The sequence below is a fragment of the Pristiophorus japonicus genome, chromosome 17 (genome assembly GCF_044704955.1).
Source record: "Pristiophorus japonicus isolate sPriJap1 chromosome 17, sPriJap1.hap1, whole genome shotgun sequence".
Classification (NCBI taxonomy): domain Eukaryota; kingdom Metazoa; phylum Chordata; class Chondrichthyes; family Pristiophoridae; genus Pristiophorus; species Pristiophorus japonicus.
In genome coordinates, this window is record NC_091993.1 from 117,819,333 (window position 1) to 117,844,290 (window position 24,958).

The 24,958-nt window shown below is 45.0% G+C and overlaps 2 pseudogenes; one reads left to right on the top strand and one right to left on the bottom strand.

Moving 5' to 3' along the window:
* The window catches only part of LOC139228291 (guanine nucleotide-binding protein G(t) subunit alpha-2-like), a 63,820-nt pseudogene extending 49,039 nt beyond the window's left edge, over positions 1 to 14,781 (bottom strand).
* LOC139228382 (U2 spliceosomal RNA) lies at positions 6,939 to 7,169 on the top strand (annotated as a pseudogene).
* Positions 14,782 to 24,958: the final 10,177 nt, after the last annotated feature.

Sequence of the window (24,958 nt, forward strand, 5' to 3'; positions counted from 1 at the left end):
GCACCCAAAACATTAACTAGTCTGTTTCCAGCATTTCCTGTTGTTTTAATTTCTGATCAACTCCTGTTTAGCCAAGCATTTAAGTCATTTTGTCCAATATTATAGACCATAGTACTTTACGAATAACTGATCTAACTGGCCTATAATTTACTGTCTAATCACGGTCTAGAGGGGTGGGTGGCGAATGTGTCATTTATCCTACATGGTTACTGCTTGTACTATTACAAGGTATGCCACCAGAGGGCACCGCAGTGGGTGACTTGTAGGTTACCTGTACAGGTGTGCCAGGCCTAGTATAAAAGGCAGGCCACCATGTGTGATCCCCACTCTGGAGTTGCATTAAATGGACTAAGGTCACTACAGTTCAAGCACAGCACACTGTCTCGTGGAGTCATTATTAGAGCATCTGAAGACATAACAAAATGAATACTCAAGAACTTCCAATTTTCTTAAAAGCCATTTCTCTCTCTTTCATTGTGAAATCTTATCAATGTTCCTGTACCACCTTCTTCCTGTCTGTTTCTAGTCAATGTACTTAAATTATTTAAATGTTGTCCATAGTTTTAATATAGTTTTACATCTTATTCAAAATTTATTCCAATTTTTAATAAATCCAATTCCATGCTCTTTACAGGATATTGCCAATCAAAGATTAAAACCGGCCATCCCATTGAAACACAATATTGTAATAGCTTCCGGTATAGGTATCCCGATACAGGTGCTTCTGTTGTGCAGCCACAGTCCCACTGATTATTGGGAGCTATGATTGTCTATTATCTGTATCATTTAGCACATCATTGACAGCTATTATTCTTTCCAGCTTTCTTCAACGTATTTTCCAGATTACCCATGATGTAGCTTGTGGTAAATACCAAAAGCATACGATTCACCCAATCTCCTCAACAAAATCCTTTCATGCCTGTGGTGTACCGATGGAATCCTCAGCAGTTATTTCTCTTGTATACTAACCACTCTTAATATTGTTGGAGAACGTTGGGGAAAAGAATTGCTTTGGTCTGGATGACATAGTAAACATGATCTTCGATGTCATTATGCACAGCGATCAAAGCAATTCTTCCCCTTTTGAGTTCTATAGCTCCTCATGACTTGTTTCCTCCCTTTTCATTGTCATATTCCTTCGTTCTCAAAATAAAGTTATTTACCATAGGCCTTTAAGAACTATTAGCATAGTGGTTATGCTACTGGACTAATGATCCAGAAACATGAATTCAAATCCCACCATGGCAACTGGGGAATTTAAATTCAGTTAATTTTAAAAAAATCTGGAATAAAAAGCTAGAATCAGTAATGGTGACCATGAAACTACTCAATTTGTCATTAAAAACCCATCTGGTTCACTAATGTCCTTTTTTAGGAAAGGAAATTTGCCGTCCTTACCCGGTCTGGCCCATATGTGACTCCAGACCCACAGCAATGTGGTTGACACTTAACTGCCCTCTGAAATGGCGGTTCACCACCACCTTCTCAAGGGCAATTAGAGATGGGCAATAAATGCTGGCCTTGCTGGCGACGCCCACATCCCGTGAACGAATACATTTCATTGTAACTATCATCCCATTATTCCCTTTTTGTTTTCCTTAAAATCTTTCGGGACATTCTCTCAATCTCCCTTCTTCTCTCTGAAGCACCTTCAGTTTCTGAGTTATCAGTAAACATTTTTTCCTTCCTCAATTTTGTTTCAGAGTAACTCCTCTTTTAAGTAATGCTATCTGTTCCTTCAACACATGCAATTCCCTGTATTTAAAGGACACAATGTTTCCCTTTCTGTTCTTGATCTGTGATCTACAATATTTGTAGACTTCTACACAATGCTTGCAACGCTTAATTTATCAATAATGAGGCACTATAATCTCATAGTGATATAATATCCTGTGGGAGTATATTAACTGAAACAGACGCAATTAACTCAGTTTAGTAAATACCTTCCAACTCCTTGAACCACTCGAGGCATTTTCCTGTGCCATTGGGAATAAGGCTCCAGGAAATTACTGCTTTATGTCCAAAAGTAGGTATTTAATTTTATTATAATGGGAAGTTATACCTATTAAAATTTACTCGGGCAGCTAGACATCATGCAGTCAGCCCTGGATTCAGTTTGCAGTCCAAGAGTTGAGGACAGGGACCCCAAAGACAACATAACCAAGCATTCATCCGACATAATTTCAACACTACATACCCAGCAACCTGGATTGCACATGTAGTTTAATACATGCAATGCCCTGAATGGTATTGTAATATTGGATGACATGGTTTGCATCTCTAGGGATGCATGAACATCAATCACTGTGTCCCTAATGGGGACAGCATAGTCTTGTTAACACTGGTCAAATTTCCTGTATATAAAAGACATTAATCGGGATGTATCCAGCATAAAAGATCAAGCCAACAGCAACTTGTATTTATATAGCGCCTTTTAATGTAGTGAAAAGTCCCAAGGCACTTCACAGGAGTATTGAGATAAAAAATTTGATGCTGAGCCGCATAAGGAGAAATTAGCGCAGGCTTGGTCAAAGAGGTATGCTTTAAAGCGTGTCTTGAAGGAGGAAAGAGAGGCAGAGAGGCAGAGAGGTTTAGACGGGGAGTTCCAGAGCTTAGGGCCTAGGCAACAGAAGGCACGGCCACCGATGGTTGAGCGATTTTATAATCCGGGATGCTCGAGGGCAGAATTAGAGGAGCGCAGATATCTCGGAGTGGTTGTGGGGCTGGAGGAGATTAGAGATAGGGAGGGGCGAGGCCATGGAGGGATTTGAAAATAAGGATGAGAATTTTGAAATCGAGGCGTTGCTTAACCGGAGGCCAATGTAGGTCAGCGAGCACAGGGGTGATGGGTGAGCGGGACTTGGTGCGAGTTAGGATATGGGCAGCCGGGGTTTCTGGCACAAGCGTGTTACCCCATGTAATTATGCTATGCCCGTCTACCGATCCCTGTGCCAGAACATATCTCTGCTCAATATAATGGCTAAGCCCTCATGCTTTCTGTTGTACCCAACAGGAAGAGCTGTGGCTAGGAAGCCATTGTGTCCATTGGGAGGTAATGTAGATGAGATTCACCAAGCCCATTGGGAGACACTATAGACAGGACAGTACTGTAATCATTAAAAGGTAACTATGTGGATGTCATTATACCCACTCCGGAGCCTTCCGCACATTATCTAGGCTGACACTCAAGTGCAGTAGTAAGGGAGTGCTGCACTGTCAGAGGTGATGACTTTCAGATGAGACGTTAAACCGAGGCCCATCTGCCTGCTCCGGTGGATAGAAAATATCCCACAGCCCTATTCAAAAAAGACCAGGGGAGTTCTCCCATTATTCTGGCCAACATTATCCCTCAACCAACATAATTAAAAACAGAATATCTAGTCATTTATCTCATTGCTGTTTGTGGGATTGCTGTGCACAAATTGGCTGCCGCATTGCTCTACATTCCAACAGTGACTACACTTCATTGGCTGTGAAGTGTTTTGGGACACCCTGAGGTCATGAAAGGTGCCAGATAAATGTAAATTATTTTACTTTCTTATACTAGGAGACACTACATGTGGATATCACGTTACCTATTTGCAGATACTGTGTGTGTTATATATGTAAACCTGTAAATACCTTGTTTAACCACCAGAGGGCGCTTCCCCTGAAGTCCCAAGGGATCCCAGAATCCCTTAGGAGTACCTGTACTTAAGGAGGCCTCATAGGCTGGAGAGGTACTCTGGAGACCTGCAATTAAAGACTAAGGTCACACTTTACTTTGAGCTCATAGTATCTGGTCAGACTCTTTATTCACACCTAACAGTATGTAGATGGTGCTGTGCCCATTGGATAGGGTAATACTATACCCATCTTGATGTACTGTAGTCTGGTAATCTTACAATTACTGGGAGATATTTCTATTGGTACAGGAGTGCACTCATTATACATGAAGGAGTCAATAGCACTATGTCATGGAACCTTTTTAGTTCCACATGAATAAGGCTTTGATTTAATATCTCATTAAAGGACAGTACTTCCCACAATGCAGCGCTTCCAGGGTAGTGCACTTCACTCTCAACCAAGATCCGTTTCCTAGTCCATGAAGTGGGACATGAAACCACAACCTTTGACTCCTATGAGAGCCTGCCAATTCTACACGCTTCAGGATAGCACCAGATCACACTGTACTATTGGGTATTAAGTAGCACGGAATGTACTGAGATGAGACAGCATGGTCAGTACTCCACACTTTTGGAGATGCTGCAATCCAGACAACACATGATACTATAATGACTAATACAATCGTTTCCATTTGAAGATATTACATTCTGGGTAGTAGCAAATGCAGAAGCTGTGGCAACCGGGATAGCATTGTACTGCACAGTCTATTAAAAGATACTAAAGTTAGTCAGCATTGTACTTTTAAAAAAAAAAATCCTTCTCGGGATGTGGGCATTGCTGGCAAGGCCGACATTTATTGCCCATCCCAAGTTTCTCTGTACAATGAGTGGTTTGCTAGGCCACTTCAGAGGGCTGTTAAGAACAATGTTCCCTCTAAGATCCAAAACTCAGCTGCCCGTGTCCTAACTTGCACCAAGTCCCGCTCACCCATCACCCCTATGCTCGCTGACCTACATTGGCTTCTGGCTAAGCAACGCCTCAATTTCAAAATTCTCTTCCTTATTTTTCAATCCTTCCATGGCCTCACCCTATCTCTGTAATCTCCTCCAGCCCCACAACCACCTCCTTCTCCCCCCCCCCCCCCGGCCCCACATCCCCACCGAGATGTCTGCGCTCCTCTAATTCTGCCCTCTTGAGCATCCCTAATTATAATCGCTCAACTATTGGTGGCCGTGCCTTCTGTTGCCTGGGCCCCAAGCTCTGGAGCTCCCTCCCTAAACCTTTCCGCCTCTCTACCTCTCTTTCCTCCTTCAAGGCGCTCCTTAAAACCTACCTCTTTGACTGATGGTTTGGTCACCTGCGCTAATTTCTCCTTGTGCGGCTCGGTGTCAAATTTTTTTATCTCATAACACTCCTGTGAAGCGCCTTGGGATGTTTCGCTACATTAAAGGCGCTATATAAATACAAATTATTGTTGTTGTAAGGTGCACGGCCGGGTAACAAATTTAAAGGGCCCGCGCAGAAATAAAAAGTTAGAGGGGCCATTAGTTAAGAGTCAGCCACATTGGTGGGGTACGGAAGTCACACAGGCCAGACCGGGTAAGGACGGCGGGTTTCCCTCCCTAAAGGGCATTCGTGAACCAATTGTGTTTTGTTTATTGTGGGGATCTGACAGCTTTACGGTTGGTCACTTTTACCAATACCAGTTCTTCATTTCTAAAAAATGTTTTTTCACTGAATTCAGTTTCTCCGACTGCCATGGTGGAATTTGAGCTCGCATCGAGATTCTACAGCTTTAGCTGTATGGGAGCAGCTGTTTCCTTCTAGTTTAATAACATGTTTACTGTTGTCCCTCCCTCGGTCTCGAGGAACGTGTTTAGTATTAATGCCTGGTCATGTTACTGTGCCTGTTCTTGCAGAGTATTTACAGTTTGTGTGGAAGTATTTATGATGCATTTTGCAATTAAATAGCGTTTGGCTTGGGGACCACGGCTGTTTGGTGTGAAAATAGCTGTGGCTATGTGAAAGAGTGAGGAAATATGATAAGGGGTTATGGGGAGCGGGCGGGGAAATAGAGCTGAGTCCATGACCAGATCAGCCATGATCTTATTGAATGGTGGAGCAGGCTCAAGGGGCCGTGTGGGCTACTCCTGTTCCTATTTCTTATGTTCTTATGCAGCGATATCAGTCCTCGAATCTGAAAACCATCGTCAAAATTTATTACTTTGCAATCACCATGTAAATTTAGGTGAAATATTTATTTTCGAAATTGGTCTTTTTTTCCAATTTTCTTTCCTGGAAGCTTTTGTTTTTAACTTAAAATGCACCGTGTAAGTATATGTACACTTCAATCCCTACTCCAGATGGGAGTGCTTTATTTACGCTTACACCACAGTGCAGCACTGAAGGAGTGCTGCAATGTTAGAGGTGCTGTCTTCCAGATGAGGCATTGAGCCCAGCCCCAGTCTGCTTGTTCAAGTTCGTTAAATATCCCATGGCACTGTTTTGGAAAAAGAACAGGGTGTCCTGACCAGCTTTCTTCTTTCAACCAACACCACCAAAAACAGACTAACGAGTTTTATTGCTGGTTGTGGGATCATGCCAGGAACAAAATGGGTGCCATGTATACCTACATTACAGCAGTCTCTTCCCTTCAATAGTAATTCATAGGATAGTTAAGCGCAGCAGGCCGCCATTCAGCCTATTGAATCTGCACCGTACATGAAATGTTTAGAGGCGTTTCGGAAAAGCACAATGTAAATGCAAGTCTTCCTGTGTGTTTGTATATCATATATCTATATACAGGCAACTCTCGATTATCCATACACGGATCCAATGGGAAACCGTTGTAATGGGATTTAAAATTCTGTTGCTAACAAGTGAAAAGACAGCTCCAAATAATTTGGAAAAATCGCCTTCCAAACACTGTGCTCATTTGTATTTGCTCATTCTCGCTCTCACACTCGCACATTCTCTCTCTCTCTCACTCGCACATTCTCACTCACTCACTCACCGTAAAAATCACCTTCCTCTGCCCTTGCTTTGCTTGTGTGCGCGCTGCTATAGCTGCTGTCTCTCGCGGCCGCCGCTGACGTTGGGAACAGGAGCAGAGCTGGCACCGGGTTCCAGGCATAGAACCTGTACATGCAGGCTGGTAATGTCCATCTTTTGTTACTGTTTGTAGCTGATTATATTGATTCATTAAAGTTTTAACTTTAAAATGTAGACTCACCCTAACGGAAAAATTGCTTACCCGGAATAGCCCAATCCCCGAGGGAGCTGGATAATCGAGAGTTGCCTGTATCTCCATATGTTACTGTGTAAAATTATTAATCGCTTCTCGGCCTTTTGGCTAAGATCTGCATAACTAACCTGACCAGCCACCATGACGTCCGGGTGGTTTCTCCCTGGTCAGGAAGGTATATGCTTACATTTTTGTAAAACAGGAGGTGGGTGGGATTGGTGACCCATCCACCTCCACGGAGGTGTGTGGGGGACCTGACCCATCCACCTCCATGGCACGAACCTGGTATTGCAGTACTTCCAGGAACGGTGCAGTGGCTCTAGGCCTTTTGGCTAAGAGCATTGGCGCAGAGTGATCCTTGACTGGTGCAGGGTGACCTCTGGCGTTTGACAAAGAATTGTAACGATTGGATAACGATTGGACATGAATTTAAAAAAAAAAAAAAAATTATTATCCTTTTGGCTAAGATCATGCATAACTAACCTGACCAGCCACCATGACCTCCGGGTGGTTTCTCCCTGGTCAGGAAGGTATATGCTTGCATTTTTGAAACAGGAGGTGGGTGGGGTGGGTTGACCCATCCACCTCCACGGAGGTGTGTGGGGGACCTGACCCATCCACCTCCATGGCACGAACCTGGTATTGCAGTACTTCCAGGAACGGTGCAGTGGCTCTAGGCCTTTTGGCTAAGAGCATTGGCGCAGAGTGATCCTTGGCATGTGCAAGGTGACCTCTGGCGTTTGTGATTTGACAAAGAATTGGAACGATTGGCTACGAATTTATAAATAAAAAAAAATAAATAAAAAAAAAATTATTATAAATTATACATTACCATTAGTGTTACTATATTTGTACCAGTAAGGTAAAGAAAGACTTGCATTTATATAGTGCCTTTCATGACTGTCGGACATCCCAAAGCGCTTTACAGCCAATGAAGTACTTTTTTGAGTGGTCACCGTTGCAATGTGGGAAACACAGCAGTGAATTTTGCACAGCAAGCTCCCACAAACAGCAATGTGATCATGACCAGATAATCTGTTTTTGTTATGTTGATTGAAGGATAAATATTGGCCCAGGACACTGGGCTCTTCTTCGAAATAGTACCATGGAATATTTTTCGGTCACCTGAGAGAGCAGAAGGGGGCCTCGGTTTAACGTCTCATTCGAAAGACATCACCTCCGACAGTGCAGCACTCCCTCAGCACTGCACTGGAGGGTCAGCCTAGATTTGCAAATGAATGGTATACAAATAAAAGCAGCACTGTTGACTGACTCATGAAAGTTCAAAATATTGGTTTAATGAGTCTTCCAATTGGTTTTACTGGATGAATTGGAGGTGGGCAAGTCAATCAGGAAATGGCACACACATCATGAAATTCATGCATTTATCCACATAAATTCCATCTGCCGTACCTCGGCCCACATGACTTGTTTAGATGCTATCGAACTTCCCTGTAATATATATGTCGACGGTCGGTGCCTTCCAAGTCGATGGTGCTTCAGCCCTATAAGTCAGTGCTGTGTACACCGACACACAGCTTCTGATAAAATCGCCCCAGAACATCCTGAATGTTTCTTGCAAACACGCGTGAATCTGTAGGGTTCTTCTGGCAAATGAGGGAAATTTGTGATCATGCGCGGAGGGTGGGAGAACATTGATTCTACAACTAGCTTGTCCTGGCATTTGACAACAGACCTGAGCTTTCTTTTCAATTTCTGAGCCCCTGCACTGTACGACAAGAGTTTACCATTTCCAGTGCCTGAATTATTACCACAAGCTGCTCTGACTGTGATTCGTAAATTAAAATTAGCAACAATCTGCTGGGTTATACTTGCATTTATAAAGCGCCTTTCATGACCATAGGATGCCTCAAAGCACTTTGCAGCTAATGAAGTACTTTTGGCGTGTAGTCACTGTTGTGATGTAGGAAACGCGGCAGCCAATTTGCGCACAGCAAGCTCCCACAAACAGCAATGTGATGACGACCAGATAAACTGTTTGTTATGTTGAATGAGGAATAAATATTGGCCAGGACACCAGGGATAACTCCCCTGCTCCTCTTCGAAGTGGTGCCATGGGATCTTTTACGTCCCCCGAGAGCACAGACGGGGCCTCTGACAGTGCGGCACATCCGAAAGACGGCACCTCTGACAGTGCGGCACTCCCTCAACACTGCACTGGGAGTGTCAGCCTAGATTTATGTGCTCAAAATCTCTGGAGTGGGACTTGAACCCACAACCTTCTGCTTCATGAGCCACAGCTGACACAGTCAGCAATTACCTTTTTATATGGCACAAAAATCAAGAACCAATTGTGACATCTTGTAGCTACCTCATTTCATATTTTATAATATCGGTAACATTTCTAAGAACATAAGCAATAGGAGCAGGAGTAGGCCATTTGGCCTCTCGAACCTGCTCTGCCATTCAATAAGATCATGGCTGCTCTGGTCTTGGGCTCAGTTCCACTTCCCTGCCCGCTCCCTATAACCCTTTATTCCCTTATCGCTCAAAAATTTATCTATTTCCATCTTAAATATATTCAATGACCCAGCCTCCACAGCTCTCTGGGGCAGATTATTCCACAGATTTAAAACCCTCTGAGAGAAGAAATTCCTCCTCATCTCAGTTTTAAATGGGCGACCCCTTATTCTGAAACTATGACCCCTAGTTCTAGATTCCCTCACGAGGGGAAACATCCTCTCTGCATCTACCTTGTCGAGCCCACTCAGTATCTTGTATATTTCAATAAGATCACCTCTCATTCTTCTAAACTCCAATGTGTATAGGCCCAACCTACTTAACCTTTCCTCATAAGTCAACCCTTTCATCTCGGGAATCAACCTAGTGAACCTTCTCTGAACTGCCTCCAATGCATAGAATAAATATATTTTATTACCTCTGAGGCTGAATCATATTACAATTCAAAATGTTGGAAAATACACCCAAAAATGGAGGGGAGGAAGTGTCTAACCCACTGTCCCAGGATATATTCCCCTTGCATTTTCTCTGTTCACATTTCCCCTTCAAAAACCTTTAGATACACCGCCATATAAAATGCATTTTGAGGACTCCACTTCCCTGCAGTACAAATGCTGCATATATTCGCAGGGAGCTTGCTTGGGGACTCTCCAGTGTGTCCAATGTAAACTTGGCGGAATATTGTCGGAAACCTCGGCCAGTTGTGCAGACGGGTTTGACGCTGATCTTCCGCCAAGTTTACATTGGACACACTGGAGAGTCCCCAAGCAAGCTCCCTGTGAATATATGCAGCCGAGCAGGAGAATCCCCACGGAAATTCCCAGCGATTGGGTATATCTGCGGCATAAGATTCAATAAGCCTTGCTTCTTGCCTATGATGTGAAAACAATCTTTTTACATTTTACTTTTCATGGACGGGGGAGGAAATGTGAAACACTGGTGAAAATCCTGGAATTCTATGTACAGTAAAGCAGTGGAACCCGGTCACAAGCTTTATATTCAGGGCTGCTTTTAGTTGATCTTTGAATTGTCAGTTTTTTTAAGAGATTTGACCTTGATGATATGGTCACACAGCATCATGTTGTCACCATTGCTAATCGTGCCTTTCTCTGGATGGTTGGTGAGTGCTGTAATCAACATCATAGGTGGTGTATATGCAGACTATGGATGCACTCGATGTGTAGTCACTGCGTGATTGCATAAGATGGAGACTTGTTTACCTGATGTACTATCAATAAGGTTTACACTGTGTACATACATGCTGGCACCACTAGAGAGTGCAACTGGTGGAGATCGGGGGTTCCCTGCTCTGGTGGCAGGGCCCTATACAAAAGGCTGCACACCATGTTGGTTGAGCATTCTGGAGTTTGGAATAAAGGACCAAGGTCACTACAGTTTGAGTACAACACATTGCCTCGTGGAGTCATTCATAAGTACATTATAGACATAACAATAGGCAGTCCCTCAGAATCGAGGAAGACTTGCTTCCACACTTAAAATGGTGGCTGAACAGTCCAAATATGAGAGCCACAGTCCCTGTCACAGGTGGGACAGATGGTCGTTGAGGGCAAGGGTAGGTGGGACAGGTTTGCCACACACTCATTCCGCTGACTGCGCTTGATTTCTGCATGTTCTCGGCGATGAGATTCGAGGTGCTCAGCACCCTCCCGGATGCACTTCCTCCACTTAGGGCGGTCTTTGGCCAGGGACTCCCAGGTGTCAGTGGGGATGTTGTACTTTTTCAGTAAACAATGCAAGATTCACAGCAGAAGCTTCATTAGTCACTACTCTCCTGACCAAGCCTAGCCCATCTTTGGCTCTCTATTGGCAAGACCCTTTTCAACCTGGCTAGCGAAGTCCATAAGCCTTTTATATCTTCTTTTGAACCCTTGGCGTTGAACTTTGTCGAAACCGTCTGAAAATCTAAGGGAATTGTTACCGGGTTTCCAAAATTCACTGACATTGTTAATCTCTCAAACAACTTCTGTAGACTTGAGGCTTCGCATGACCAGGACACAGCACAGATTCACCAGAATTATACCGGAGATTAAAGGGTTAAATTGTGAGGACAGGTTCCATCAACTCCGTTTGTATTCTGTTGCATTTAGCAGGTTGGGGGCTGAACTAATAGAAATATTTCCAATGATAAAGGGAATCGATAGGGTAGATACAGGGAAAATATTTCTTCTGGTGGGGGAACCTAGAACAAGTATCTAGTATAATCTTAAAATTAGAGATGGGCCATTGAGGAGTGAAATCAGGAAACACTTTTGCACATAAAGTAGAGGAAATCTGCAACTTGCTGCCCCAAAAAGCTGTGGATATTGAGTCATGAAGATTTCAATCGACCGAGACCGATAGATGTTTTGTTCGGTAAGGGTGTCAAGGGATATGGAGCAAAGTTGGGTAAATGGTGTTGAGGTGCAGATCAGTCATGATCTAATTGGATGATAGAACAGACTCGAGGGGTGGAATGGTTTCCTCCTGTTTCTATATTCCAGTATAAAATATTCTATGAAGCAAAAAAACAATTTTCCAAATAGAAATAACTCGCTTTGTTTGAATAGATTAGAGGGCGCAATGATCTGTACAGGCACTGCAAGGATCTGGCCATTTGGAGGGCATTGCCCTGTAATGTCATTGCTTTAAACTGGAGGCACTGACCTTATTGATCGATCTGGTCATGAAGAGGTTACTGAGCCCAGCCATGCTGAGAATCAACAAATATTAAGTTAAGGTGCTCAATGTAAGTTTTTCTTTAGCTGTGCAGGTTAACGATGCGTTATCAGATCATTCGTATCACTGCTAATTGTAAGAAATGTAATTACATAATGAAGGACAGATCATTTATGCGAGATGCCACAGGGGGAAAATAGCTGCTCCATTATCTGTAGCTGTATTTTGACTATATCTCATTAGTCACTGTTTCCAGAACACAGTGTTGGAGGGACAGCAGCAACATTCAGAATATTAAACTTGAAAGTACAAGCATGGAAGTTGTGAGCATTACTTGACTTGGATGCAAATTGTGTTCGGCATTTTTGTCAAACGAAATGTCCTAACTTGGCAAAATGTCAGAAAAAGTGACTTTTGCTTATAAGCTGTAGCAGCAGTGGGGTACAGGCCAAATGTAACCAACTAAGCAGATGGATGTAATGAGTAATCACCAGCAGGTTACTATAATGCCGCCAAACTGCAGCTGATCTCAATAGGAATTGGCAGATGAATAAAAAGACCCAAAGTCCATCTAGTTCGCCTTCTACCATCCTGGTAGTCACACGATACAACCATAATGGAATTGGACTAATCACAGCAATCAATCTCTCTCTCAATGAGTCTACAACAGACCCAGACATGATGCAACCCCCAGTGGTGGCGAGCTTTGAGATACCTATGTCCAAAGTCACTTGTTCCTTCCCAAGCACGCTATACTCACCATGTGTCATCCTCATATACCGGATCTCAAAATGCTATTTTCTGATCTCAAAATGACATTTTCTGAAAGAAATCTATCTCATTTGTTCTGCTAGACAATGGCCACGCTTTTCAACAGCACAATGTCAATATGTCATGTGCTGCCATTGTTTCAGTTGCCCTGCCCTGTTCTTCCAGAGTATACTTTATTTTTAAAAAAAGCATCATAAAAAATAAAGTAGGCACCTCACTAGTAAGAGAAGCACGAGATAAACACAATGCCGGTTATTGGCCATGGGGTCCACACAACAGAGGCTGCTAGGAATAAGACAGAGAACAGCATGTCAGCCTTGGATATAACAGAATGGAGGCCATCAGTCATGGGATAAATAGAACCCACAACTAACGGTGGGATAACTAGAACGGAGGCTGCCAGTTACTAGCAGCAACTCGCACTAAACAGAAGTCCTTAAAATCTTCAAATGTATTCTGTAACTGGGTTGATGACACTGTTAAAATAGCACAAACAAAATTTAACACACAAATATTAACTGGTGTGCTAAACGGATTCGAAATAACTTGTATTTAAATAGTGCCTGATCACTGATACCCACAGAGGAAATTAAACCACAGTATTTTTATTTAAGTGTGAGCTGTGGCTCAGTTGTTAGCACTCTTGCCTCTGAATCAAAAATTTCAAGTCAAACTCCCAGAGACTTGAGCACAAAAATCTAAGCTGACGCTCCAGTGTACTACTGTCTTTTGGAACAGGCACTAAACCAAGGCTGGGTCTGCCCCCTCGGGTAGATGTATAAGATCACCTGCCACTATTTTAAAGAATTGCAGGTGAGTTTGCCCCATATCAATATTTATCGCTCAACTATCACCTTGCTGATTGTGGGAGCTTGCAGCGTGCAAATTAGGTGCTGCACTTTCTACATTACAACAGTGACTACACTTCAAAAATACTTAATTGGCTGTAAAGCCCTTTGGGATGTCCTGAGGTCATGAAAAGAAAGTCTTGCATTTATATAGCGTCTTTCACGACCAGCAGGCATCTCAAAGCGCTTTACAGCCAATGAAGTACTTTTGGAGCGTAGTCACTGTGTAATGTGGGAAATGCGGCAGCCAATTTGTGCACAGCAAGCTCCCACAAACAGCAATGTAATAATGACCAGATAATCTGTTTTTTTTATGTTGATTGAGGAATAAATATTGGCCAGGACACCGGGGATAACTCCCTTGCTCTTCTTCGAAATAGTGCCATGGGATCTTTTAGGTCCACTTGAGAGAGCAGACGGGGCCTCAGTTTAACGTCTCATCCGAAAGATGGCACCTCCGACAGTGCAGCACTGCACTGGGAGTGTCAGCCTAGATTTTTGTGCTCAAGTCCCTGGAGTGGGACTGTGAACCCACAATCTTCTGACTCAGGAGCGAGAGTACTATCCACTGAGCCACAGCTGACACTGTATAATGTGAAAGGCGCTATATAAATGCAAGTTCTTTTTAATTACTCCTAGTTGGGTTTCATTCTTGCCCCATTTCCACCAGTTAGGTGGTTCCACAATTATAGATAATCATGTGTTGTGAATCGTGTGGCACATAGCATTGCAGTAATTGTATGTTATCGGATACCTCAGTAAACAGTATAACCAGCTGGTTAAAACAGCTACTTCAGCACTTGTCACAAATAATAATTTCTATGGTAAGGCAATTTGCTAACTCGTATATTCATTCAGCCGCCTTTAAAGGTTTGATTTAGCTATTTACCCTTTGTTATAATAACTTCAACTTCACAGAGAAAAATCAAAAAACGAATTTACTTTTGCATAATTATCGAAAGTGAAAGCTTTCATCGTTTTCTAAACAAACTGGCTTCCTTTTAAACTTGCTCAGATTACTTCCCAGCTGAATTACCGAGAAGCAAAAGCTTTACAGATCTGGCTTCCTTCTCTGCATTTTCCTGTAGTTTCTCTTCCAGTTCCTTTGACCTTTTGGCTGACTTCCTTGTCCTCTGCGCTCACTCTACTCCCCATCTGCGAATCTTTTGTTGCTTCCAGCGCAGTAGCGGATGGAAACCCTTCAGATGGAAAAAAATAAAAACCTATTTTTGCCGGCGAGCGGTTTGGGCCATAGCTTGGCCTTTGGTGCAGAGACGTGGGAGTATTCCACTCTAGTCGCTCAGTGTCCAAACACTCTCGCACTGCCAACGGAGCTTGCCTCTTTGCTCTTCTGACCGAACCTCTTAGTTGGGATTATAGAATTTGATCAACCACCTGAGCAGAGAAATCCAATTAAAACCAAGGACGCAGAAAGGTCGTAAATTGGATGTGTGATGTGGTCAGACTTTCAAACTCTCACTGGAAAAAAAAATTGAATTATCGATGGGGAAGGCCCACTGGAATTCATCCCTTTGGAACAATTCTAAATCCTACCAAGGTAGAATTTCTCGTGATTCCAGGAATTTCTGCCTCCACTAGTCTATCTGGGAGTCTATTCCATATATTGATCACTCTCTCTCTCTCTCTCTCTCTCTCTCTCTCTCTCAAGAACCTCTTGATACTGGTTCTAAAATTACCTTGGACTGGTTTGAACCTGTGACCCCTTCTGCAGTTGAATTTAAATCAATTAGTCCAGATGTACCCATTCCATGCCACTTACTATCCTATGTTCCTTTCTAAGCTGAAAATCCCAATTTCTCCAGTCTTTCCTCCTACCTCCGAGCTCTTGATGGGAAGGAATCAGGCTTGTCTCCTCACTGTCTCCCGTGCTTCAATGTCTCCCTTAGTCAACCAACACTGGAGGCAGTAGTCAAGGTGCAGTCTGACCACAGCACTATAAAATTTGATCAGTGCCTTCACTGTTTTATAGCTGTCATTCAACATCCTATTGGTATTCTTGATTGCTGCTTTGCCTGGACTGGACGTGATTATGGTCGAGTCTACTAAGGCTCCTAGGCGTTTCTCCGCCTCATCCTTGGGTATCTCAACATCACCCATGGAGTATGTGTGCTTCCCAGTTTTCCTTCCTATGTGAAGCACTTTATACTTTTCAGTATTATATTTCATCTGCCATTGTTCTGCCACTTACATATTTTGTCCAACTCATTGTCATTTCTGAGACAGCTACTTTCAATTCCATCGCCCCTCTTAGTTTGTAATCCTTTCCAAAGTTAGCCAGTTTGCATTAAGTTTCTGAATCCAGTTCATTTATGTAAATTGGAAACTATAGCGTTTCCCCTCTTCCCCCTCCCCGCCCTGCACCGACCCTGAGATAATTCCAGCGAAGACTCGTAGCCTTTAGCCAATTTCTGATACATGCTCTGGGCTTGCCCTGTGCCTCACAGATTTTGGCTTTTGAAATAAACTGAAATATTTATTTTTAATGGTCTTTGTCACCAGGAAAGTAATGTTCGTGTACTGCCATATATATAGAAAAGGCTGCAGATGGAATCCCTGTCACATGAAATACACAAAGACTGACATTGCTTCCTCATTGGAGAAGAGCATACTGGATATTTAGGTGCTTCTGCTGGAATGTGAATGACCAGCTTGACTACACCAGCAAAGGCATGCTGATCTAGGCTGACTTGAACAACCTACCACCAACCCGTCTCAAATATAGAAGCCCATTTTGGACTGTCCCCGAAGCACTTCAGCGATCGCCCCTCAGCCTCAGCCTCAGCCTTGATGACCAATGGAAATGTTTGGAAGAATTGCAACATATGGAATGGATTCCTTATAGAGGACCCCACAGTACAACCTGTAGGATCAAACCTTCCTCGCAAACAGTGGACAACCATCAACCGCCTCAGAACCGGTCACGGTCGATGCTGCCACCTTCTCCATAAGTGGAAGATTAAAGCCTCCCCATCATGTGACTGTGGAGCTCTTAATCAGACCCTGGAACACATCATTGAGCACCGCCCTCAGAGGGAATTCACAGGCAGCCTACAAGATATCCAGGTTGTTACATCGGAAGCTTTGGCCTGGATATCCAACTTGGATATTGACATTTGATTTGCTTTGCTACATCCATACGAAAGAAGACTAGGCAAAGGGTGATGGTCATTCACGTGAGTGCAAATTGTGATTCAGTCTGTTGTTGTGGTGTATGTAGCACTCAAATCACTGACTCTACACGGTCTGGTATTGTAGTAACTGCTGTGACCTTGGTCCTTTATTGTGTAACTCCAGAGTGCCTCTCGGGTGTGATGGGCAGCCTTTTATACTCTGTCTTTCAGCTACTTTCAGGTCTCCCACCACAGCGCCCTCTGTGGTGCACCATTGTACTTATACATTTAATGTACCTGGACAATACATAACATCTCACTCCCACCCCCCAGTTCCAAGAGCCATTGCCAGTAACCTCGGCCTTGTCCGTCCGGTTGATTTGTGAGTGTGAGTCCATGACCATCCGCTTCCCTCTTCCGCTCCCCCCCCATGTAGAGATTATGCTTGCGATCCAGTGCAAGCGTGTGGTATTAGTAGTCCTTACATGGGTGATGAAGTCACGAGTATAACCTCCAACAGAAAGCAGGTATACATGGATAGTACATTTGTATGGTACATATATTGTATAGTACAGATGTTATGTCAAAAGGTTCCAGGTACACTGAACAGTTATTAAATCCCAGCTCACTGGGTGAGGTACGGTGGCGGTCTGCTGCCCCTTTTTGCCCGAGGTAATGGGCTGCGCTGAGACCGGGTATCGCAACTAGTGCGTTGCCTCTGTTCTCAGTAGTCACCTTAGCGGCTCATCTGCAGCCGCTGAACCATTGCACGAATCACGTAAAATCGGAAATCGCCTTGGTCCATTAGGCATGTTAGTCACGGACCCCTTAACCATTTTACTTGTACCTCGTGGTATTAACTCTTTTCGTAAATCATTCATATCCACCATTTTAAACACAGTACCCATATAGCATCAAATTATTAACTCTTAGCCTAAACCACGTCATCATACAAATCACATTACTCAATTAGATTCGCTCTTGCCTTCCAAAGGTCTCTTTGTGGGGACCGCCAATGGTGTAAGGCCCTTTTTAAGGTTCCGGGTGCATTTCCCTTTTAAGACGCCATCTTGTGGTTCCCACGAAGCTTCCATTGGGCGCCACCATTTTAGTTGCTCTGCTTGTCTTTGTTCTGCTGAACTCTGCTTGAGCTCGCTGGCATGGTGTTTTAAGAAGAACTAGAAGGGGTAAAGAAGGAAGAAAGAAGAAAAACAGCCAAGAATGATTGAATCTTGAATCGTGGCAGAAATGGTTCTGTGGATTCGATCAGTCATAGTCCGTAAGTGCTGCCTAATCCGCTGCTCTGGCTCTTGTGCCCATCCGAATAGCTGTCGCGTTCTCCCGGGTCATACATGCCACTGCCGTAGCCTCCGCCGCCGCTGTAGCCTCCTCTCCTGCCGTTCCGGCCGCCGCCGTAGCCTCCTCTCTCGCCGCTGTAGCCTCAGCCGCCACTGTAGCCTCCCCTCCTGCCATTCCGACCTCCACCGTAGCCGCGACCACCGCCCGACTTTCTCTCCGCGTGGGCCCCCCCGATTTGTCGTCCATCGATGGATTTCTCGATCAACGCCTGCGCTTCCAGGGTCTGCTCTTTTGTGGAGGCTGAGGCTGCAGGGTTGCTTAATGTCAGGAGTTCTGGGCTGCTGTCGTCTGTCTGGGGATTTAGACTGCCGATGAACGGCTTCTTACTCCTCCAGCTCGGTCGGTGCTGCTCTTTAGGAACCCGGGGAACAGCAGTCTGTGGAGGAATGAAGTCTTTCCAGCTCCCACGGACCTTCCCCATCCACCTCCTGCCGAGAAGCGTCGGCCCATCGCCTGCAATGACCCACAAAGGTAAACCATGCGTCTCGCCCCCCCGTGAGATATCTGCACATCTGCTCTGCCAAGAACAGGTATCAGTTCCCTGGTGTAGGTACGCAGCTTCACCGTGATCGGGTCCAGCTTGGGTCGTGCAGCTGGGTTGACCCACAGTTTCTCAAAAGTTCTCTAACTCATCAGCGACGGACCCGATCCAGTGCCCACTTCCATACTCACAGGGACTCCGTTAATCTTGACTTCCATAATCACTGGGGCTGAATCATCGGTTCACGTATACAGTCCAAACGCCTCATCATCTTCTGCCTGCTCCTCGCTGAATGGTGGATCCTCTACCATCTCCTCAGCCAGACGGTGAGTCAGGTTTCTTTTGCACATACGCTGAAGGTGGTCTTTCGTGTGGCAGGTATTGCACGTATACGCCGCAAACCTGCACCGGTGAGCCCCATGGCTTCCTCCGCAGCGCCAGCATGGTGCTACTCGATTAGCTCCCCTTGGCGGATTCTGAGTTCCCAGACTCCGAGGTCCGTGCTCTCTGCCCTGGGCAGAGCCACGTTCTGCAGTTTTGTCCGTGGCGGGCGCTATCCTGTGGACAGTGCTTGCCGGGTTCGAGACTGTGTGGATCATCTGCTTGGTGCTGCACGTCGAGGTCATAAATGCCCTGCTGATGGTGATGGCTTGCTTCAGGGTGACTGTGGGTTCAGTGGATAGCAGCTTGTGAAGGAGGCCCTCATGGCCAATCCCCATAACAAAGACATCTCGCAACGCGTCGTCAAGGTGTGTGACAAAATCACATGGCGCCTCGAGTCTCCTAAGGTCCGCAGCATATTTGGTGACATCCTGGCCCTCAGGTCTGCAGTGGTGGTAGAATTTGTGCCGGGCCGTGAGGATGCTCTCCTTCAGTTTCAGTTGGTTATGAATGAGTGCAATCAGCTCCTCATATGACTTATCCCTGGCGCTCGCGGGTGCCAGCAAATCCCTGACGAGACAGAAAACCTCATCACCACAACTGGAAAGCAATATCGCCTTACGCTTCTCTCTCAGTGCGTCCGTGTTCCCCGTCAGGCCGTTTGCTGTGAAGTAGTACTTGAGCCTTTCCGTAAAGGCCTTCCAATCATTGCCCACCGTAAAATCCTTTAGCGAGCCCAGAGTAGCCACGGTTGCGTGAAGTTCGTCAGTGTTCTTGTCGCCAATGGTGTGTGTGTAGCACTCAAATCATTGACTCCACACAGTCTGGTGTTGTAGTAACTGCTGTGACCTTAGTCCTTTTTGTGTAATTCCAGAGTGCCCCTCAGGTGTGGTGGGCAGCCTTTTATACTCTGTCTTGCAGGTACTTTCAGGTCTCCCACCACAGCGCCCTCTGTGGCGCACCATTGTACTTGTGTATTGTCCAGGTACATTAAATGTATAACAGTTGTATAACAATAGAGGTTCTGTCAGTTCACCAGCTGAGAGATTATGCATCACAACATATCACATATCACATGTCACATCTGTCGAAGTACTGCTCAGTGCCTCCCCAGAGCAGTGAAGTTCGGATCAGGAACTCGATGAAAAGTGTAAGATTGAATCTCCGTTACTGTGGCAGTGATGCACTGATGCTCTAATGTAACGCCCCATCGCGTGACTACCCATTCAAATCTGCTTATTGGTGGACTTCACCCATTTGTTGGTCCCTTCCCACATTGGGACAAGGGCCAATGTTCCAGAGGTTTGGGGGTAAACTGTCATTGGTCATATGTGCAAGAGAATCCGAGATGTCTCTGTTTTCAGTAGCGAGTCATTCAAGCAAGTTCTGCCAGGTGTCCTCCCTACTGTTTTCCCATTTACAGTTTCCGCTCCCATCACCCCACCCCTGAATCTGCAGCATATGTGTGTTCCTCGTCCAACGGATTTGGACGAAGTTCCACAGCAGGATTGTTCCATGCAGCTGTATGTGACTACGGAACGCGGACTCTGATCGTTGCTCCTGGGATCCATGCTGACTGGGTTTATTGTTCCTGAGCACCCTTTCTGAGGAATAGCCACTAGAAAACAATCACGGTGGTCTTCCTTGGAAATCCACTGCGGAATTGTTGCCAGGACTGGAGAATTTTAGCTATGAGGAAAGATTGGATAGGCTGGGGTTGTTTTCATTGGAACATAGGAGGCTGAGGGGAGATTTAATTGAACTGTATAAAATGAGGGGCCTGGATAGAGTGGATAGGAAGGACCTATTTCCCTTAGCAGAGGGGACAATAACCAGGGGGCATAGATTTAAAGTAATTGGTAGAAGGATTAGAGGTAAGATGAGGAAAAAAAATGTCACCCAGAGGGCAGTGGGGGTCTGGAACTCACTGCCCTAAAGGATGATAGAGGCAGAAACCCTCATCACATTTAAAAAGTACTTGGATGTGCACTTAGAGTCATGACCTACAGGGCTACGGACCTAGTGCTGGAAGGTGAGATTAAACTGTGTAGCTCTTTTTTGACCAACATGGACACGATGGGCTGAATGGCCTCCTTCTGTTTCAATTTTCTATGATTCTATAATTTACTTGAATACTCGGATATAATGACGATTGTACAAAATGGACTAATAGTGGTCAATTGTTCTGGCAATACATATGGTGGTGTTAAGGGTCAGTGCGACTGTCTGAGGTTTGTGGGTTCAAGCCCCGCTCCATGTCTTCACAAAATCTAGACTGATACTTCAGCTCAGTGTGCAGGGAGTTCTGCATTGCTGGAGGTAGTTTATTTTTGGATGAGATGTTAAACCTCTACCTGTTCAGGTGGGCATAAACAATCCAGTGATGCTATTGGAAGAGGAGCAAGGGAGGACTCCCCATGTCATGGCCAACACCCATCACTCAAATAGAACAGCCAAAATTAATTGCTCATTTATCTCATTGCAGTTTCTGGGACCTTGCTGTGCACAAATTGCTGTTGCCCGCATAAGAAAATAAATTGTCTGTGGAGCATTTTTTGGGGAGGTCGTGAAAGGTCTTAAATAAATGCGAGACTCTTCTTTCTGAAGTGAGGCGGAGAGAAGTGTTCTATCTATCATTGCTTGTATCTCCTGTAATCACATGTGGTCAGTGGAGCGTATAAACAGCAGCATAACCGGGTGGGCACCTTTTTATTGAAGCCTAGGTCGCAGAGCCGACCAAAGACCAGTGAGTGCACTTGAGCAGCAAGAGTCAGTAGCTGGAGCACGAGTGCATCCCAAGAAAGCTTTTTGAACAAGCCCCCAAAGTTGGCCAAGCCTACCAAATTTGCTGCCTCCACACGCAACGACCCCCCCCCCTCCCCCCCACCTAAATACAATCCTCTTGGCGGAGCTTCTGCGCTCCGTTTTACACCCCGGAGCAGCGGCAGTGGCAGCGTGAGGTGTTCTGGTCGGGCAGTCAGCCTCCAGCGCCCCGCAACGATCCTCGGGTCCGGTTTTGCGGCGTTGCGGAGCAGCACCGCCACGGAAGAGCTGCGCCAGTGCACAATGCCCCTGGTCCGCGACACCGGCGTGAGTTTTGACTTCAGCCCGAGCCGTACGCCCCGAAGCGCGCCCCGCAGTGAATGCCTGGGAAACTGATAGCGACAACGGAGAGATGAAGTATTCCTAAAGTAAGTGGTGGTAAGTATGAAAGAACTCCACAAGACTGAGTACTGTGAGCTAAAACTGATGTGACCTCAGTCTCTTTAATACAGCTCCAGAGTGCCCAAGCAGGATGGCAGACAACCTTTTATACTCCCTTGCACGAGGTGTGCAGGTGACCCTTGGGCCTCCAACAGTTGCGCCCTCTGGTGGCAAGTCTTACACAGTTACAATGTTTACATACATAACTAGTGTGATTTGTTTATTTCGTTTAATTTTTTTGGTGATTTATGTTGTGGTGGCGTGGGCAATGTTTTGGGAATGTTTTTTTGTGGGGTTTTTTTTCTCCAGGCGTTGCCCTGCTCTATAGCTCGGTATTTTCCCATGCTAGCACCCAAGAGAAGTGTACAACGTCTCACTTAGCGCTGCGCCCCCCTGACTCCGGGCCCAACTGTTCGATGTTACTTCAGCGCAGACTGTTCCCGGGTGCAAACTTTACCGCCCCGAAATCATCAAAGCCGAAAATCCTGCCCGATACCTTGCAGCGAACCGTGAGCACAATGGCTGTGCAAGTGAGATCTGTGGCCCAGTCCCTTCCATGTAATCTTGTCAAGGGCTCAGCGTGAAACAGCTTAATGTGATGGTGCAGCGGCGGGGGTGGGGGGGAGGTGGAGAAGGCAAAGCCAGACTACTAAAGCTTAATGAGCTTTAACTGGGTGATGGAGAGAGCCTGATTAAAGAATTATATTCTCTTGCAAGCTTGCGGGGACTTTGTGCCCTTGGTAACCGTCGGATACAATCTTCGCTGCCTTCAGCATTAGCGGGCAGCTGTCAAAGCTTTTCGCAGTCAGAGAATTTTCTTTTCTCCCCTCCCCCCCCCCCTTAAAGTCAATCTTCTGTAAAACCTGTTCCCAGATGAACTTCGATGTTGGGACAGGGTCTGTGGAAGCAGTGGAGCCGAGAACATTCACCAGGTGGTTTATTACGGGAGCATTCTGAATTACTGGCTGAGCCAGAGAGAGGGAGGGGAGGGGGGCGATGGAGGAACCCTCCACCGTCTGAGCCAGAGGGGGGGGGGGGGGTGCAATCGAACCCTCCACCTTCTGAGCCAGAGGGGGGGATTCTGTCACTAAGTTCACTTCAGTGACCTCCTAGTGATTGTGTGTGAGCAACGGTAAGCACTTACAATTTAACACGGACTGCAAGCGACAACTGGGAGGCCCAAGGCCGGCTCGAAATTGGATGAGACGTTAAACCGAGGCCCCATCTGCTCTCTCAGGTGGATGTAAAAGATCTCCAGGTACTATTTTGAAGAAGAGCAGGAGAATTGTCCTGGCCAATATATATACCTTAATTAAAATCTTCAAAAAAAAATTATCTGGTTATTATCCCATGGCTGCCGCGTTTCCCACATTACAACAGTGACGACACTTCATTGGCTGTAAAGCGCTTTGGGACGTCCGGTGGTTGTGAAAGGCGCTATATAAATGCAAATCTTTCTTTTTCTTTGCTTATTGTACATAATGACCATATTCGAAACTACTAAATGGCAATTATTAAAAATAACAGATATTTGCATACTTTTCCCCATCAATTTTTAATCTTTTGCTGTATAGTCCTATCCACAAGCACCCCATTATCAAAGGCACGTGCTGAGCATCGCACTCCAGAATGGGAACTACAATAAATAACTTGCATCGCCCACGAGGGGGCAATAGATCCTTTAAAAATAAGAATTATTTGTACAATATATCGTAGAACCACAACCAGGGGGACACTGCATCAGTACAACAGGCACTTGGTGATAAACGCAGGCTGAAAATCTGCATACAATTACTGAAATTAAAACAATTAAATAAAAAACCAAGACAGGGCCAGTACAGCTTAATATACAATAGTTACAATGGGTAATTGACAGTGTGTATGAATTCAGTGCATATAACGCTAATCATTTGTAACACTCTTCCAGATAATTCCATGTTTTTGTGCTTAAAGAAATTTGAATTATTCAATAATTTGAATTTAGCATATTTGTAAACTGCAGTCAAATTGGGATTTTACTTCTAAAAATAATTTGGAATTTTCAGAATTTTAATGATATGACGTTGAATTAAGAGTTGATTTGGAGGTGGGAGGCAAATGATAAAGCTGTGGGCTGAAATCGTGCTGTCCAAGTGTCTGAGTCAGAAGGTTGTGGGTTCAAGTCTCACTCCAGGAACATGAGCTCAAAAATCCAGTCCGACACTCCAATGCAGTGCTGAGGGAGCGCTGCACTGTCAGAGGTGCCGTCGTTCGGATGAGACATTAAACCGATGCCCTCTGTTTTTCTCTCTCCACCGATGCTGTCTGACCTGCTGAGTATCTCGGACCTACTTGTAGCTTGCAGGTCAGATATAACCTCACCCTTGCCACGGCTCTCAACAGCACAAAGCTAGTGGGCCTCGGGCGGTTCATACGGGCAAAAGAAAAATAAAGATATTGGGAAGGGTGGTCAAAAGGAGGAGTTTCAAAGAGGGTCTTAAAGAAAGAGAGGGAGCTTAAAAAGGCAGAGTGTGGGTCTGCACAGTTGAAGGTAGAGGAACATTTTTTCCCCAACAACTAATTCAGCATTTATGCTGTATTGACTAGAGTTGAATGACAGTCTGTCCAGTTAGATAGAGAGTTGCACAAGGTTAAGAATAGATGAAGCTGATTTAAAGTTGTGCGGAATAGTATAGTTCCTTTGTGGCTGTGATGAAGAAAATGCCTCATCAGGTTAGTCACAGGCAAATAATACAAAACATGGATGAGGCCCATTCCAAGATTTGAGCACATAATC